This window comes from Oncorhynchus tshawytscha, linkage group LG05 (genome assembly GCF_018296145.1).
Source record: "Oncorhynchus tshawytscha isolate Ot180627B linkage group LG05, Otsh_v2.0, whole genome shotgun sequence".
Classification (NCBI taxonomy): domain Eukaryota; kingdom Metazoa; phylum Chordata; class Actinopteri; order Salmoniformes; family Salmonidae; genus Oncorhynchus; species Oncorhynchus tshawytscha.
In genome coordinates this window covers 50,109,508-50,126,052 of record NC_056433.1, presented here as the reverse complement: position 1 = coordinate 50,126,052, position 16,545 = coordinate 50,109,508, and the positions used below count along the sequence as shown (strand labels likewise).

General features: G+C 42.4%; 1 protein-coding gene across 2 annotated transcripts in view; it reads left to right on the top strand.

Annotated features, from left to right (window-relative positions):
- The first annotated feature begins 4,662 nt into the window (after window positions 1-4,662).
- Window positions 4,663-16,545, top strand: part of LOC112250762 (polyamine-transporting ATPase 13A3) — a 58,963-nt gene continuing 47,080 nt past the window's right edge. For both annotated transcript variants that reach the window (XM_042322041.1, XM_042322040.1), the window contains exon 1: window positions 4,663-4,854. The gene's annotated coding sequence lies outside the window, so the exon portion shown is untranslated. The remainder of the gene's footprint in view (window positions 4,855-16,545) is intronic.

Below are 16,545 nucleotides of genomic sequence, written 5' to 3'. Positions count from 1 at the left end.
GATTTTTTCAGTCTCTCGGTCCCAGCTTTGATGCACCTGTACTGACCTTGCCTTCTGGATGATAGCGGGTTGAACAGGCAGTGGCCTTCCTGTGACATTGGGTGCTGTAGGTGTCCTGGAGGGCAGGTAGTTTGTCCCCGATGATGCATTGTGCAGACCGCACCACCCTTTGGAGAGCCCTGCGGTTGTGGGCGGTGCAGTTTCCGTACCAGGCGGTGATACATCCCAACAGGATGCTCTCAAGTGCTCATCTGTAGAAATTTGTGAGTGTTTTAGGTGACAAGACAAATTTCTTCAGCCTCCCGAGGTTGAAGAGATGCTGTTGCGCCTTCTTAACCACACTGTCTGTGTGGGTGGAACATTTCAGTTTGTCACTGATATGTACGCCGAGGAACCTTCTCCAATGCTGTCCCGTCAATGTGGATAGGGGGGTGCTCCCTCTGCTGTTTCCTGAAGTCCACGATCATGTCCTTTGTTTTGTTGACATTGAGTGAGAGGTTATTTTCCTGACACCACACTCCGAGAGCCCTCTGAGTTGGAGGAGTGCATGGCCATGCAGTCATGGGTGAACAGGGAGTACAGGAGGGGGCTGAGCCCGCACCCTTGTGGGGCCCTAGTGTTGAGGATCAGCGAAGTGGAAGGTTTTAGACCCAGGGCCTTAAACTTAATGATGAGCTTGGAGGGTACTATGGTGTTGAATGTTGAGCTATAGTCAATTAACAGAATTCTTACATAGGTATTCCTCGTCTAGATGGGATAGGGCAGTGTGATGGTGATTGCATCATCTGTGGACCTATTGGGGCGGTAAGAAAATTTAAGTGGGTCTAGGGTGAAAGGTAAGGTGGAAGTGATATGCTCCTTGACCAGTCTCTCAAAGCACTTCATGATGACAGAAGTGAGTGCTACGGGGCAATAGTAATTTAGTTCAGTTACCTTTGCATTCTTGGGTACAGGAACAATGGTGGCCATCTTGAAGCATGTGGGGACAGCAGACTGGGAAAGGGAGAGATTGAAAATGTCAGTAAACACACCAGCCAGCTGGTCTGCACATGCTCTGAGGAAGCGGCTAGGGATGCCGCCTGGGCCGGCAGCCTTGCGAGGGTTAACACGTTTAAATGTCTTACTCACGTCGGCCACAGAGAAGGAGAGCCCACAGTCCTTGGTAGCTGGCCACGTCAGTGGCACTGTGCTATCCTAAAAGTGGGCAAAGAATGTGTTTAGCTTGTCTGGCAGCAAGATGTTGGTGTCTGTGACATGGCTGGTTTTCCTTTTGTAGTCCGTGATTGTCTGTAAACCCTGCCACATACGTCTTGTGTCTGAGCTGTTGAATTGCATCTCCACCTTGTCTCGATATTGACATTTTGCTTGTTTGATTGCCTTGCGGAGGGAACGACTACTCTGTTTATATTCTGCCATATTCCCCGTCACCTTGCCTTGTCCGTAGCATGGGTGCTTCCTGTTTGAATTTCTGCCTATAGGAAGGGAAGAGCAAAATGGAGTTGTGGTCAGATTTGCCGCAACACCAACTGCGAGCCAGGTCTAATCGCCCAACATCAGTGCCGACCTCACTAATGCTCTTGTAGCTGAATGGAAGCAAGTCCCCTCAGCAATGTTCCAACATCTAGTGAAAAGCCTTCCCAGAAGGGTGGAGGCTGTTATTGCAGCCAAAGAGATTGTGTCAGGCATGCAGAAACCAGCACAGCACACATGCATATTGTAAATGCAGGTCCTGAAACCAAGTCACTGCCAGTGCCTTGTATTCATTCTCATGTCGTCTGAGTGCTGAGCTGGCGTTCCCCAGCCTGTGGGCTGTGAGGGTCCAGACCCTGAGATTTATTATTTTCCCTTCTGAGACTGGGGCAAATGACAACAAACTGTCTTGTCCATATAAATATGTGGAATTCTGTTTGCACAACTGACTGGGAGCAAGGATTAAAACATCTGAAGCAGCAGTCCTGAATGGGCTTTCTTGTTTTTCTTTAGGATTGGTGAGTACGTCATAGAAGCCCACGCTTTGAGGAAAGATAGATATGGGATGTATTCAAGCCGGTCTAAGCTATTAGAGCTTTTGCTCATCATAGACTATGCATATGCTACAGGGCCGCCAGAAAGCATTCAAACCCCTTGACTTTTTCCACATTTTGCTGTGTTACAACCTGAATTTAAAATAGATTAAATTGAGATTTTGTGTTACTGGCCTACACACAACATCCCATAATGTCAATGAGGAATTATGTGTTATTATTATTATTTTTTTTACAAATAATAAAAAATGAAAAACTGAAATGTCTTGAATCAAGTATTTAACCCCTTTGTTATGGCAAGCCTAAATAATTGCAGTATTTTGGGGGGGACTTAAGTCACATAAGTTGTATGGAGTCTGTGTGTAATAATACAAAGCACTAAAGTAATACTGCAAAGCAATTCACTTTTTGTCCTGAACACAAAGTGTTATGTTTGGGGCGAATCCAATACAACACACTACTGAGTACCACTCTCCATATTTTCAAGCATAGTGGTGGCTGCATCATGTTATGGGTAGGCTTGTAATGGTTAAGGATGATAGTTTTTCAGGATAAAATAGAAACGAAATGGAGCTAAGCACAGGCAAAATCGTAGAGGAAAGCTGGTTCAGTCTAATGTCCACCAGACACTGGGAGATTACCCTTTCAGCTGGAAAATAACTTAAAACACAAGGCCTATTTACACTGTTTCATCAACCCAGCCAAACAATTAATATACTTGATCTGCACTATAAAAAGCACTATAAAAAGCATATAGACATTATCTCACATTACTTTTAGACTAACATTATATTTTCAACAGTAGAGATTTGTATAAACCTTGCTGTCTGTCTCCGACATTTGCAACATTGTTTCAATATTCAAATTTGATCTCCAGCTGTCCCATTGTAATGAACGTGTCGGGAGTCGGGACAAAACAGACAGACAGGCAGCATTTCTCAATCAGTCGAAATCATGAATCAGCGGGCATCATTTTTATGGATATTTCAAAGAAATATAAATAGAAAAAAAGTACAATGAAACAAAGTGCAGCTAGTTGCAGTCTTTCCAGCTTCAGTTTGAAGTGATTGTGTTAGCTGCGTTGTTGGCTAGCTCCTCTGAACAACAGTGTCCTGAGAGTGAGAAATGTTCTATGACAGATTAAATTGTGCTTCATTAGCTCATTGTTATGGATGTATCCAAATAAATTTCACTAGAAAACAACTTAAACAAATGCACTGGGGAGAATGACTCCCCCACATTCCCCCCCAGTTTTATAAATGGAATGTGATACAGAACGAGGTAACGGTTTGCTTTAGGACAATGCAGATGCCTCCAAGTGGTCGGATAGGCTGTTTGGAGTGTTTATACGACTGGATAAAAATACATATATATATTTTTTTAGGTCCCTCCACTTCTAAAACCAAAGTTGCACCCCTGAGCAACCGAACCGATAAAACGAACGACCAGCCGGTGGTAGCAACCCTAGATTTGTGTCGGGACTATTTATTGTGGAAGGATTAAATAGTATGAATAAATTCAGCAAAATAACGTTTTTAATGAAAATATGTCAATCATTATTTGAATATGTTGGTAACCTGTTGTATAAAAGTGATAATGCCCTCGAAGACGGTGTTTGGAGGATATATTGGCACAGTTTGCCGACCCTCGACTTAGTCTCGGACCTAACAACCCCCACTCCAATATATCCTCCAAACACCAGTTTTGAGGGCATTATCATTTAGAGACTTTTCCAGAAAGAATTATAGCTGTAATCTAATCGCTGCCAAAAGTGTTCCTACAAAGTATTGACTCGGGTGTGAATACTTATGTAAATTAGATATTTCTGTATTTTATTTTTGTCATTATGGGGTATTGTGTGTAGATGGGTGAGAAAAAAATATAAATTTAATCCGTTTTGAAATCAGGTTGTAATACAACATGTGGAATAAGTCAAGGGCTATGAATACTTTCTGAAGGCACTCAAGTTCTTGGATGCATTCAGATTCAGTTTTCAAATTCAGTTCTCTAAATTCAGATCCAAAACCAGAGACATCCTGGTACTTTGCCAGCCAGGAATGGTAGAGAACAGATAAAATATCGCTCTCTCTGTGGTAAACATGGCATGTTTACATGTAATTTTTTTTATTCATATAAATGTGTCTAGCGTTTGAACCTTTTTGGCTATAAGCTATTATGACCCCATTCCTAAAAGCTTAGTCTATTGAACATGGACGTGCCTTCTGTCCCCTCTATGATGACCACAGGCCGCATACATTTTGAGTTTAGTGTGTGTCATATCTATATATTTAACCACTTTTGAGGTAAAATATTTTTTAACAACCATCCATTTAATAACTGGGAGACAGAGATGTGAAAAAGCATGGTTGTCTTTTGTTCTACCTCAGGGGTATCTCAAAAACTAAAGCCCTTTTTGAGGATTGGCCACTAGCCTATTCATGCTGTGGCTATGCATGCAGAGTACAACCATGAATGAAATGTAACGCTAGATTGTAATGTTTAAAGACAACAAATGTGACCCAACGAGGTGAATGAATAGAAGATATCATAAGGAAAGAATGTGTGCCATTTCACCTTGCGTAGGTTCTCTCGTGATCTCATATCCTGTGACAAACATCCTCTTGGTAAGTGAGCCAGTTTCAGGCAGTTCATTCGACGACTCATTCGCTCGCTCTTCCACTGAGCTGTCAAACACGTTAGATATTAAAATATAGATGGCCAGCTAGCTAAGGAACTATTTGACTCTTCAACAACGTTTTCCCATTTAACAATAGCTGTTCTCGTCTTACTATGACTCTCAGGTGATCTTCAGAGAGTCCAGGTGGTTCTGGTAAGTGTCTTTATTAATTTCATTTGAACCCTCCACATCACCCCCATGTACTGTTGGAGCTTGCTATATAGGCTAGCTAGCTGTCTATAAGAAAGCAACCTAGACACAGTGCCAGTCATCCTCAGCCATGAGTGTAACGTTAGATAGACCTGGTCGGATTGCGTTCCCATGTGTATAATCAAATGGGGATTCCTCATGTCGGTTGTCTGCCGTCTCTCCTGACCCAAGTAAGTAGTTTCACATTGACAGCTGAAAGACTAGGGCTAGCGAGATACACTCATGATATTATCTGAAGAAAACATAAGCTAATTTAGCTAAGCTTTGCTAGCTGGTATTGTATGCCGTTTATGACAGAGTTGGCTGGCTAAAATAACCAAGATGACAAAACAACACGACTATTTGCTTTTGCTACTAACTAACGTTAGGTAGCTAGCTAGTGTGTATCATCGCTGTCTGGCTCTGTATCTAATTAGTGGCTACTGCACCGCTCTCAGGCTGGCAGGTCTGCCGGTATTGACTAGCAGAACTGACTTTTCGCACAAGGTTAGGATAATTTACGCAGCAGGTTAGGAGTATTAACGTAGCAGGTTAGAAGAATTCGTTTTAAGGTTTTAAAGCTGGAATCCTTAGTTACTACATCCATCTTTTGACGTATAAATTAAAGATATATCCATTGATTCTTGAATATGACAAAAAATGCCTTATGAGCTTCAACTTTTGTACCCCATCAGACACCAAAATATAAGCTTGTTTTACTCCAATGTTTGTAAACAAACACTGTATAGCCTCAAAACATGGTTAAAACTATAATTGTTATATCATGGATAGTCAGTCCTTTCCTCCATAGCTGTCTATGGATTTGAGTGGTTACATTTCTCCAGGCCCATCACTCAGGCTATCCCAGAGGGCTAGTTAAAGACTGTCAATAAATTTCACTATGTTAATTAGGCAATATTTTCATGTTGCACACCTTTTAGTTCTCGTTAAATGCTTTCAATGTTTGTATATACATTTCTACAATGTATAGTATGTTCAAGGTTTTTAAGTCATTGAAATTTGGAGCTATTGGAATTATAACATTGTCCCATGTACATTGTGTAATTTACAAATGTACCCTAACTAACCCCTATAGGGATATCCAAAGTCAACCCAAATTATGCTTGGGTTGTGTGCTTCTGGACTCTGAATTGATGATCACTTGGGTGCTGCCAGCTGTGAGCATGTGTGAAACAAGCCGAACCTTCATTGACGTTGTGATGCAGTCACAACCACAAGTCTCACAACTCTGTTTTTAGACGTGACTGACATCATGACCCAAATTATCCTATTTACAGGTAGTAGTACATTTTGACAATAAATGTTTAACTCAAATCGATGCCACATAGTCTGTTTCCTATATGAGAAGTAGTTTTTTTAGTGGCAGTTTGCTCTTTCAGGAAATTAGGGCTTTGCTCAAATCAAAGAAATTAAGTAAACCTTAGGATACAAGTGATCAGCCTGATCAAATCATATTTTATTTGTCACATGTTTCGTAAACAACAGGTGTAGACTAACAGTGAAATGCTTACTTACAGGTCCTTCCCAACAATGCTGAGAAAATATAAAAATAATAACACAAGGAATAAATACACAACGAGTAATGTTAACTTGACTATATGCACAAGGTACCAGTGAGTTTATGTGCAGGGGTACGAGGTAATTGAGGTAGAGAGGTATGTGTGTGTGTATATGTATTTATATTAGTGGTGCCCAGTCAGCTGTTTGTTCACCCGCACCCGCTCGCAATTGCTAATAACCCATTCGCAACCGCCCAACTATATGTGGAAATCTGAGGCTTGCACCCGACCATAACTCGCTAATATAGAAAATGCGCTGGAGGCTACAGTCAGACTGCGGAGAAGTATGATGTTGACGGGGTGCATGATTATGCATTGCATGATTTAGATACTTTTCTGCTTATAATTTCTGACATATTGGTACGGTTTTTTGTTGTTGTTGTAAGTCATCTCTATAATTAGATGCATGCAGCTTCTCTTGTGTCATTATATGTTGCCCTAGAAGACTAAATAAACCCATGCTCACCAGAACGTCGTAAATAGTTTCAATCTAGTTGACATCGGGAAAGTTTTCTGTCATCCCTACTTCTTTTGTAGAGCAAAGGCGTTTAGGGACTGGGGGGAGAATGTAATAACAAAAGAGAACTGGAAAGTTTACAAATGACATTTGCATTCTCTCAAGATGATGAAAGAAATAATATTTCTTCACACCTGTTCTCAAGTTAACATTTTGCCTACATTTGGTGTATAATTTTACAACTAGAAATGATTAATTCTGCAGGAGTTAATATTAAAGCTCTATGAGGTTATAGGTCTACAGTCAGTCAAGATTTCAGTTTCCATTTAACTCATCTGAACAGTAGGCTACAGTTTCCATGATGTGTCATAGGCCTATTGGAAGTCCCTAGCTGTGTTCAATTACCCATACTAACATACTACATACTTAATGAGTGTATATACTACATACTATTAGTTCATTTGTAAATGAACGGTATCCTTTCAGTTGAGCGTACTAGAGCTTTGCCTGTCTACAGGAAGTTGATGCTGTTGCTATGCAATTTTTTGCTAGCTTTTCAGAGCATTTCGCTCTCAGGGGGTTCAGAGCGCACACTGGACGCTCTGGCTGAGGAGTAGGGTTGATCTGGGAGTTCTGATGTCATAACGGCAGTCAAGCACCCAAATTAACGTTGGCTAGTTACTTCCAGACAAATTAGAGGACATCTCACTCTGGCCATTTTACTCGCCATAGCAGAGCTGGTTAGGCGTTGGTGAGTGTAACTGTGCTGTGCTGCTGGCAACAATTTAATTATGTTTTTTTTTAACGAAGTTTACTGACACTGGTTATATTCCACGGTGTTGAGTGTTCGTAAATTCATCAGTTATTCTGCGCTCTGGCACAGAAAGTGCTCTGAAATCGGAGTAGATAACCAGAGTGAATTAACAATGTCCATTGAGAAACACAATGTCTATACCACTTAGCTAAGAATGATGAATTATCAAGTCAATAAACATTGGGTAGTTAGTTAGATGGCATATAGTTAATATACTGGCAAGTCCGATATATTAGTTACACTAGGTAGCTAGTTAACGTACCAGTACATACTACTGTAATGATAAGCGGTGTGTAAGGATAGCATAGCTAACAAATTGTCAGCCAACATAACGTGTAACTTATTTGAAAAGTCATTACTTTATTACATTGCTCAACATTTTCTTAACATTTGTCCATAATTAATTAAAGCAATGAATTTGTATTCTCTCTTGTCGGACTTCGGCTGCATATTTTCCACCATTTGCTTCAAATGTGAAACTGTTGTGAAGCCACATCCATTTTTTGAAGAATTGTATTATGGGCCCTAAAAGCACGGCAATAGTGTCTACTGCTTGTGAATTTAGTATGACATCCGGGAACTTTTGATATACTAACTATATCCATACTCTGACCAATAAGCATACTACATGCTCAATTTGCATCACAATTTGTGCACTTAGTATGAGTATACGAACATAGGATGAGTAGGTTAACCACCACTACCCTCCAAATTACTGGCCATCGTGTAATCATTGGAAAACAAACTGGACGATTGACTATCCTACCAAACTACATAACCTGTAATATTTTCTGTTTCAACAAGATGTGGCTGAATGACGACACGGATAATATAGAGCTGGCTGGCTTCTCTGTGCATTGGCAGGACAGAGCAGCTACGTCTGGTAAGACGAGGGCTGGGAGAGTCTATTTGTCAGTAACTGTTGATGCGAGATCTATAATATTAAAGTAGTCTTGAGCCATCGCTCAATACGGAAGTGGTCAGATGACACGGATGCTACGCTACAGGACTGTAGCGTAGCACAGACTGAAATGTATGTTCCTGGATTCATCCAATGTCATTGAGGAGTATACCAGCCCAGTCACCGGCTTCATCAATAAGTGCATTGATGACGTTGTCCACAGTGACCATACGTTCATTTCCCAACCAGAAGCCATGGATTACAGGCAACATCTGCACTGAGCTAAAAGTTAGAGCTGCCGCTTTCAAGGAGTGGGACGCTAATCCGGCCACTTACAAGAAGTCCCGCTATGCCCTCGGACGAACCATCAAAAAGGCAAAGCGTCAATACAGGACTAAGATTGAATTCTACTACACCGGCTCTGACACTCGTTCGATGTGGTAGGGCTTGAAATATATACGGACTACAAAGGGAAACTCAGCCGCGGACTGCCCAGTGACGCAAGCCTACCAAACACGCCAATGTAAAATGAGATTGTTGGATATAAATATGCACTTTATCGAACAAAACATGTATTGTGTAACATGATGTCCTATGAGTGTCATCTGATGAAGATCATCAAAGGTTAGTGATTAATTTTACCTATATTTATGCTTTTTGTGACTCCTCTATTTGGCTGGAAAAATGGCTGTGTTTTTCTGTGACTTGGTGGTGACCTAACATAATCGTCTGTGGTGCTTTCGCTGTAAAGCCTTTTTGAAATCAGAAACTGTCTGGATTAATGAGAATTTTATCTTGAAAATTGTGTAAAATACTTGTATGCTTGAGGAATTTTAATTGAGATTTTTGTTTTGAATTTGGCGCCCTGCACTTTCACTGGCTGTTGGCGGGGTGGTACGCTACCGTCCCGAATATCCCAGAGAGGTTAAGGGCTTGTACGTAAGCATTTCACGGTAACATACAGTTTCTCGCCCCAACTCCGGATCCTGGATGTCCAGGATCCAGTTGCAGAGGGTGTTTAGTCCCAGGGTCCTGAGCTTAGTGATGAGCTTGGAGGGAACTATGGTTTTGAATGCTGAGCTATAGTCGATGAACAGCATTCTCACAGGTGATCCTCTTGTTCAGGTGGAGGAGGCCAGTGTGGAGTGTAATAGAGATTGCGTCATCTGTGGATCTGTTGGGGCGGTATGCGAATTGGAGTGGGTCTAGGGTGTCTGGGATGATTGTGTTGATGTGAGCCATGACCAGCCTTTCATTGCTACAGATGTGAGTGCTAGCTGGCAATAGTCATTTAGACACTTTTCACTAACAGAAAGTGGTACATGCGTGCACCGCACATACAGAGATGGAGAATTCTTATTGTCTCTTCAGAAAGTAGCAGGAAATACGAATCACTGATGCATTCTGTTAATTTCTTACGATAAACTTAGGCTATTTAATAAATAATCAATATAGTTGATTCCTTAAGTTCAATTCATTTTTGAGTATTGCATTCTGTTTGTCTGGATTCCATCTGCGTTCTCTGCATCGCAGATTTTATAGGGCCCTAACTATGGTGGTCAGCTTGTAACATGTGCGCAGTCTCTCCCAGACTGGGTCAGGGAGAGGTTGAAAATGTCAGGAAAGACACTTGTGAGCTGGTCAGTGCATGGTCTGAGTGTGCGTCCTGGTAATCAGTCTAGTCCCGCGGCCTTCTGAATGTTAACCTGTTTATAGGTCTTACTCTCATCAGCTACGTAGAGAGGGATCACACAGTTGACCAGAACAGCTGGTCCTCTCATGCTTGGTTCAGTGTTGCGTGCCTCAACGCGAGCACAGAACGCATTTAACTCGTCTGGTAGGCTCACGTCACTGGTCAGCTCGCGGCTGGGTTTCCCTTTGTAATCCCTGATAGTTTCCAAGCCTTACCACCTCCACCGAGTGTCGGGCTGTGTCTCGACTTGACAGTTTGTGCAGCTTTAGTGCTCTGATGGAATTCTGACAGTGTCATGCGTCTACATTTAAATGTCTACAGTGTCCGGATTCCCTTATCCCGCGCTATATTCAAATGCCAGAGTGCGCTCTACAAACGCATACTGGTAAATATAATAACACAACTAATTGCAGTAGCTAACTAGCAAGCTAGCCTCTGTAGCTAGCAAGCAACACTAAAAGGATTGTAAAAGGATTAGCATAACACTAGCCAAACCAAAAATTATATTTTCTAAATATTTGCAACCCCCTCACATTTGAGGCCAACAAACGCTTTCCTCATGCTAGGAACGTATTTCCTCCAACGCTATAATGAAAATGTTCCTCTTACTCCCAAAACATAAGTTTTCTGGATACTTGTGGGAGCAGTGTTGATGGCGTCGCTCATTGTATGCGCTTTCGGTAGCCTGATTGCGTTCAGAGGAGAAATCTGCACACAATGCATCCCTGACCACCTGTTGAAGTGGTCAGCCAGATCTGAACACAATCAGACCACAAAACGACTTTTGTGTCTCCCGTCTTTTCAATGCGGTCTTCGTATTTTGATAGCAGAAGTCGCATGTAAGTGTCAAGTGTTTACACGACCAGAGCCGGCGTAGTAGGATTCGATTTTAGTCCTGTATTCACGCTTTGTCTGTATGATTTATTTGTCGGAGGTCTTAGTGGAATTTCTTAAGCATCCCACTCCTTGAAAGCGGCAGCTCTAACTTTTAGCTCAGTGAGGATGTTGCCTGTAATCCATGGCTTCTGGTTGGGATATGTACGTACAGTGCATTCGGAAAGTATTCAGACCCCTTGACTTTTTCCACGTTTGGTTACGTTACAGCCTTATTTAAAAAAATATATATATTTTTAAATTCCTCAATCTACACACTATCAAATGTATTACAAATAAAATACATTATTTCATAGTTTTGATGTCTCCAATATTATTATACAGTGTAAAAAATAAAAACCTTTTGAATGAGTAGGTATTCTAAAACTGTTGACTGGTAGTGTATGGTCACTGTGATGAATGAATAACTAAACTGCCTTTGAGGAATAAAATGCTATCTACTAGCCCATATTTCTTTTTATTTTCTTTGATCAGGAGCATCTTGGAGGTAAGTCTTTGTTAATAGATTAGTTTGGGTGTCAGATTTTATTTTAAGACTTGACAGTCTCCTCTTGGTTTCCTCATGAATGTGCCAACTGCAGAATAAATATTGAGGCTCTTCGGCATCATGTTTTGCCATGATTTGTTTCCCATTGATAATGTACATTCCATTTTTGGGATGAATTCATTAGGATAATTAAACATTTCAGATGTGAAGAAAAGTACCTTGTTACTTTTTCTGCATCTGGCTGCAGTGTTCACCATCACAGTACAGTTAGAGCCCCTCCTTTCTGTTAGAGCCCCTCTTTCTGACCTTGCCCTGTTGACCACCAAACTCTGCTTTCTGGAAAGCTCAAGTTAGTACAGGGTGTTCTTGCCAAACTGGAGATTTGGAGGTGGTTATGGAGGGCTTGAGAAGCGCGGCACCAATCTCCCCCAGGCCTTTGAGCCGATGCCTGGGTACTTTTCACAGGTGAGCTCAAAGTCTGTGGTCTGTAACAGGTCTGTCCATGTTGATCCGGAGTTGGGGCGAGAAATATCCTGACATGGTGCAAGTCCCTTCAGTAGCCTGGCACTGTTTGCACTCCAAGCCCACGGGCCACGGCACATAGAGGGTGGCCTTTCTAGTCCCTGCCCTGCGGTTTACCTTCCAAGACCAAGACAAACCAGCAACCCCCATCACTGAAAGCGTAATGAAGTGCTTTAGATGAAAATAGAAACAAATGTGAAATTTTGCGCTACGGAGTGAACCAGAGAATCAAGTTTTTCTGCCGAAATGGGGAGTCTGAACTGGTACCCTCGAAGACTGAACATTGTTGACGTGAAATGGCACGCTGAAATTATATCTAGTGAAGTTGACGAAACTAAACTGCTTGGAGTAACCCTGGATTGTAAACTGTCATGGTCAAAACATATTGATAAAACAGTAGCTAAGATGGAGAGAAGTCCATAGGTTTGTCGCACCTGGACTGCTGTTCAGTCGCTTAGTCAGGTGCCATAAAGAGGGACTGAGGAAAATTGCAATTGGCTCACAACAGGGCAGCACATATGCATGTCAATCTCTCATGGCTCAAAGTGGAGGAGAGATTGACTGTATCACTACTTGTATTTGTGACATTGACATGTTGAATGCACCGAGCTGTCTGTTCGAACTATTGTCACACAGCTCGGACACCCATGCATACCCCACAAGGCATGCCACCAGTCTCTTCACAGTGCCCAAGTCCAGAACAGACTATGGGAGGCACACAGTACTAAATAGAGCCATGACTACATGGAACTCTATTCCACATCAAGTAATTCATGCCAGCAGTAAAAAATGTATTTAAAAAAACTGGTAAAAATACAGCTTATGGAACAGCGGGGACTGTGAAGCAATACAAGCATAGACAAACACATATACGCATGGTGTACAAGATGGCGCTGGAGGAGATGGCCGCTGTTTTACGGTCTCCTAACCAATTGTGCTATTATGTGGGGTTTTTTTGCGATATTTGTAAATTATTTTGTACATAATGTTTCTGCAACCTTATCTTACGGCAGAAAAGAGCTTCTGGATATCAGGACAGCGATCACTCACCTCGGATTAGACAAAGATTTCTTCTTCAACAAAAACAGCAAGAAGGACTCACACGATATTCTCCAAACAACCCACAGGGCAGACATCCCAATTATTCGCAAGAGGAAGCGACGCCGAGGATGAAGAGCCGGATGCCTCGTCCGGACCCGCAGAAGACAACTAGGAAAGCTGCTGTTACCGTCAATATTACTCGCCAACGTGCAATCAATGGACAATAAACTAGACGAGGTAAGATCACGAATATCCTACCAACAGGACATCAAAAACTGTAATCTCCTATGCTTCACGGAATCGTGGCCAAACGACGACATGGATATATGCTGCACCGGCAGGATAGAACAGCACCCTCTGGTAAGACGGGGGGGATGCGGTCTGTGCATATTTGTAAACAACAGCTGGTGCACGAAATCTAAGGAAGTCTCTAGATTTTGCTCGCTTGAGTATATTGTGATAAACTGCAGGCCACACTACTTGCCTAGAGTTCTCAGCTATACTTTTCGTGGCTGTTTATTTACCACCACAGACAGATGCTGGCACTAATACCGCACTCAGTCAGCTGTATAAGGAAATAAGCAAACAGGAAACCACTCGCTCCTAGTGGTTGGAGACTTTTTTTAATGCAAACTTAAATCAGTTCTACCAAATCTCTATCAACATGTTAAATGTGCAACCAGAGGAAAAACAATTCTAGATAACCTGTACTCCACACACAGAGACGCGTACAAAGCTCTCCCTCGCCCTCCATTTGGTAAATCCGACCACAACTGTCCTCCTGATTCCTGCTTACGAGCAAAAATTAAAGCATGAAGCACCAGTGATTCTGTCTATAAAAAAAGTGGTCAGATGAAGCAGATGCTAAACTACAGGACTGCTTTGCTATCACAGACTGGAACATGTTCCGGGATTCTTCCGATGACATTGAAGAATACACTGGCTTTATCAATAAGTGCATTGAGGACGTTGTCCCCACAGTGACTGTACGTACGTACATACCCCAACTAGAAGCCATGGATTACAGGTAACATTCGCACTGCGCTAAAGGGTAGAGCTGCTGCTTTCAAGGTGTGGGACTCTAACACGGAAGCTTTGCCCTGCGACGAACCATCAAACAGGCAAAGCGTCAATACAGGGCTAAGATTGAATCATACTACACCGGCTCTGACGCTCGTCGGATGTGGCAGGGCTTGCAAACTATTACAGACTACAAAGGGAAGCACAGCCGCGAGCTGCCCAGTGACAATAGCCTACCAGATGAGCTAAATCACTTCTATGCTCGCTTCGAGGAAAGAAACACTGAGGCATGCATGAGAGCATCAGCTGTTCTGGACGACTGTGTGACCATGCTCTCCGTAGCCGACGTGAGGAAGACCTTTAAACAGGTCAACATACACAAGGCTGCGGGGCCAGACGGATTACCAGGACGTGTGCTACGGGCATGTGCTGACCAACTGGCAGGTGTCTTCACTGACATTTTCAACATGTCCCTGATTGAGTCTGTAATACCAACATGCTTCAAGGAGACCACCATAGTCCCTGTGCCCAAGAACACAAAGGCAACCTGCCTAAATGACTACAGACCCGTAGCACTCACGTCCGTAGCCATGAAGTGCTTTGAAAGGTTGATAATGGCTCACATCAACACCATTATCCCAGAAACCCTAGACCCACTCAAATTTGCATACCGCCCAAACAGATCCACAGATGATTCCATCTCTATTGCACTCCACACTGCCCTTTCCCACCTGGACAAAAGGAACACCTATGTGATGATGCTGTTCATTGATTACAGCTCAGCGTTCAACACCATAGTACCCTCAAAGCTTATCACCAAGCTAAGGATCCTGGGACTAAACACCTCCCTCTGCAACTGGATCCTGGACTTCCTGACAGGCCGCCCCCAGGTGGTGAGGGTAAGTAGTAACACATCTGCCACGCTGATCATCAACACTGGAGCTCCCCAGGGGTGCGTGCTTAGTCCCCTCCTGTACTCCCTGTTCACACACGACTGCATGGCCAGGCACGACTCCAACCCCATCAAGTTTGCTGACGACACAACAGTGGTAGGCCTGATCACCTGAGTGTTTCCTGTCTTAGTTTGTCTATAGGCTGGGAGCAACAAAATGGAGTCGTGGTCAGATTTTCCGAAAGGAGGGAGAGGGATGGCTTTGTATGCGTCGCGGAAGTTAGAGTAACAATGATCCAGAATTTTCCCAGCCCTGGTTGCGCATTCAATATGCAGTATGTGGTAGCAGAGGCCTGAGGGCACACACTTAATATGTTGTGAAATCTGTTATGAATGTATTGCAATGTTTTGAAAATGTTTAACTGCGTTAATTTAGCTGCATCCCAGGAAGAGTAGCTGCTGCCGGGGATCCACAATAAATACGAGACTCAAACTAAAAGCATACTTTTTGGGACAAATCACTCAACGCTAAACCTTGTTTAGATCTATTACTGAATAATGTGGCTATTGAGCAAGTTGAGGAGACAACTGCTGGGTGCAACCCTAGATAGCAAGCTTTCATGGTCAAAACATATAGACTCAATGGTTGCTAAAATGGGGAGAAATCGGTCGATAATAAAGCAATTGGTACTCATCTGGTACAACACAGACGGGCAACCAGAGTTCTCCTCACAGTCCCCAGGTCCAGAACAGAGGCTGGGAAACTAACCATATTAAATAAAGCCATGACTACATGTACCTCTCTGCCACCCCAGGTAGCTCAAGCTAGCAGAAAACCAGTTTAAAAAAACTGAAAATAATAATTACTGTGGAAAGACCCAGCCATTTTATTAATCTTGTTGCACTGTACTATGTATTAGACCTAGATATTGTGTATGTACTGATATTTAGACTGTGTGATGTTTTAAATGTATGTGTTTGTCCTTGACTAATAATGTTCTGTACTATGCATTATTTCATGTGGACCCCTGGAAGAGTAGCTGATGCTTTTGCAGTGGCTATAGGGGATCCTAATAAATAACAATATTTATTGGTCCTCACAGGTATACTAGTGCTAGAAATTGCCAGGGACCTTGCGATACGATATTATCACTTAGGTACCAATACGATATCTATTGCGATTCGATACTGTGTTTGTATTGCAATTCAAAGTTCCAAACATATTGCTCACCATATTTCTGCTGCAGAGCAACAAGCCATGAGAACTAGTTTTAATCATTTGCGGAAATAAAAGTGCTGAAAACAAATTTGTCTCCCTATTTGAAAAAATGGAGAACAAGCTATGAAGGGAAAA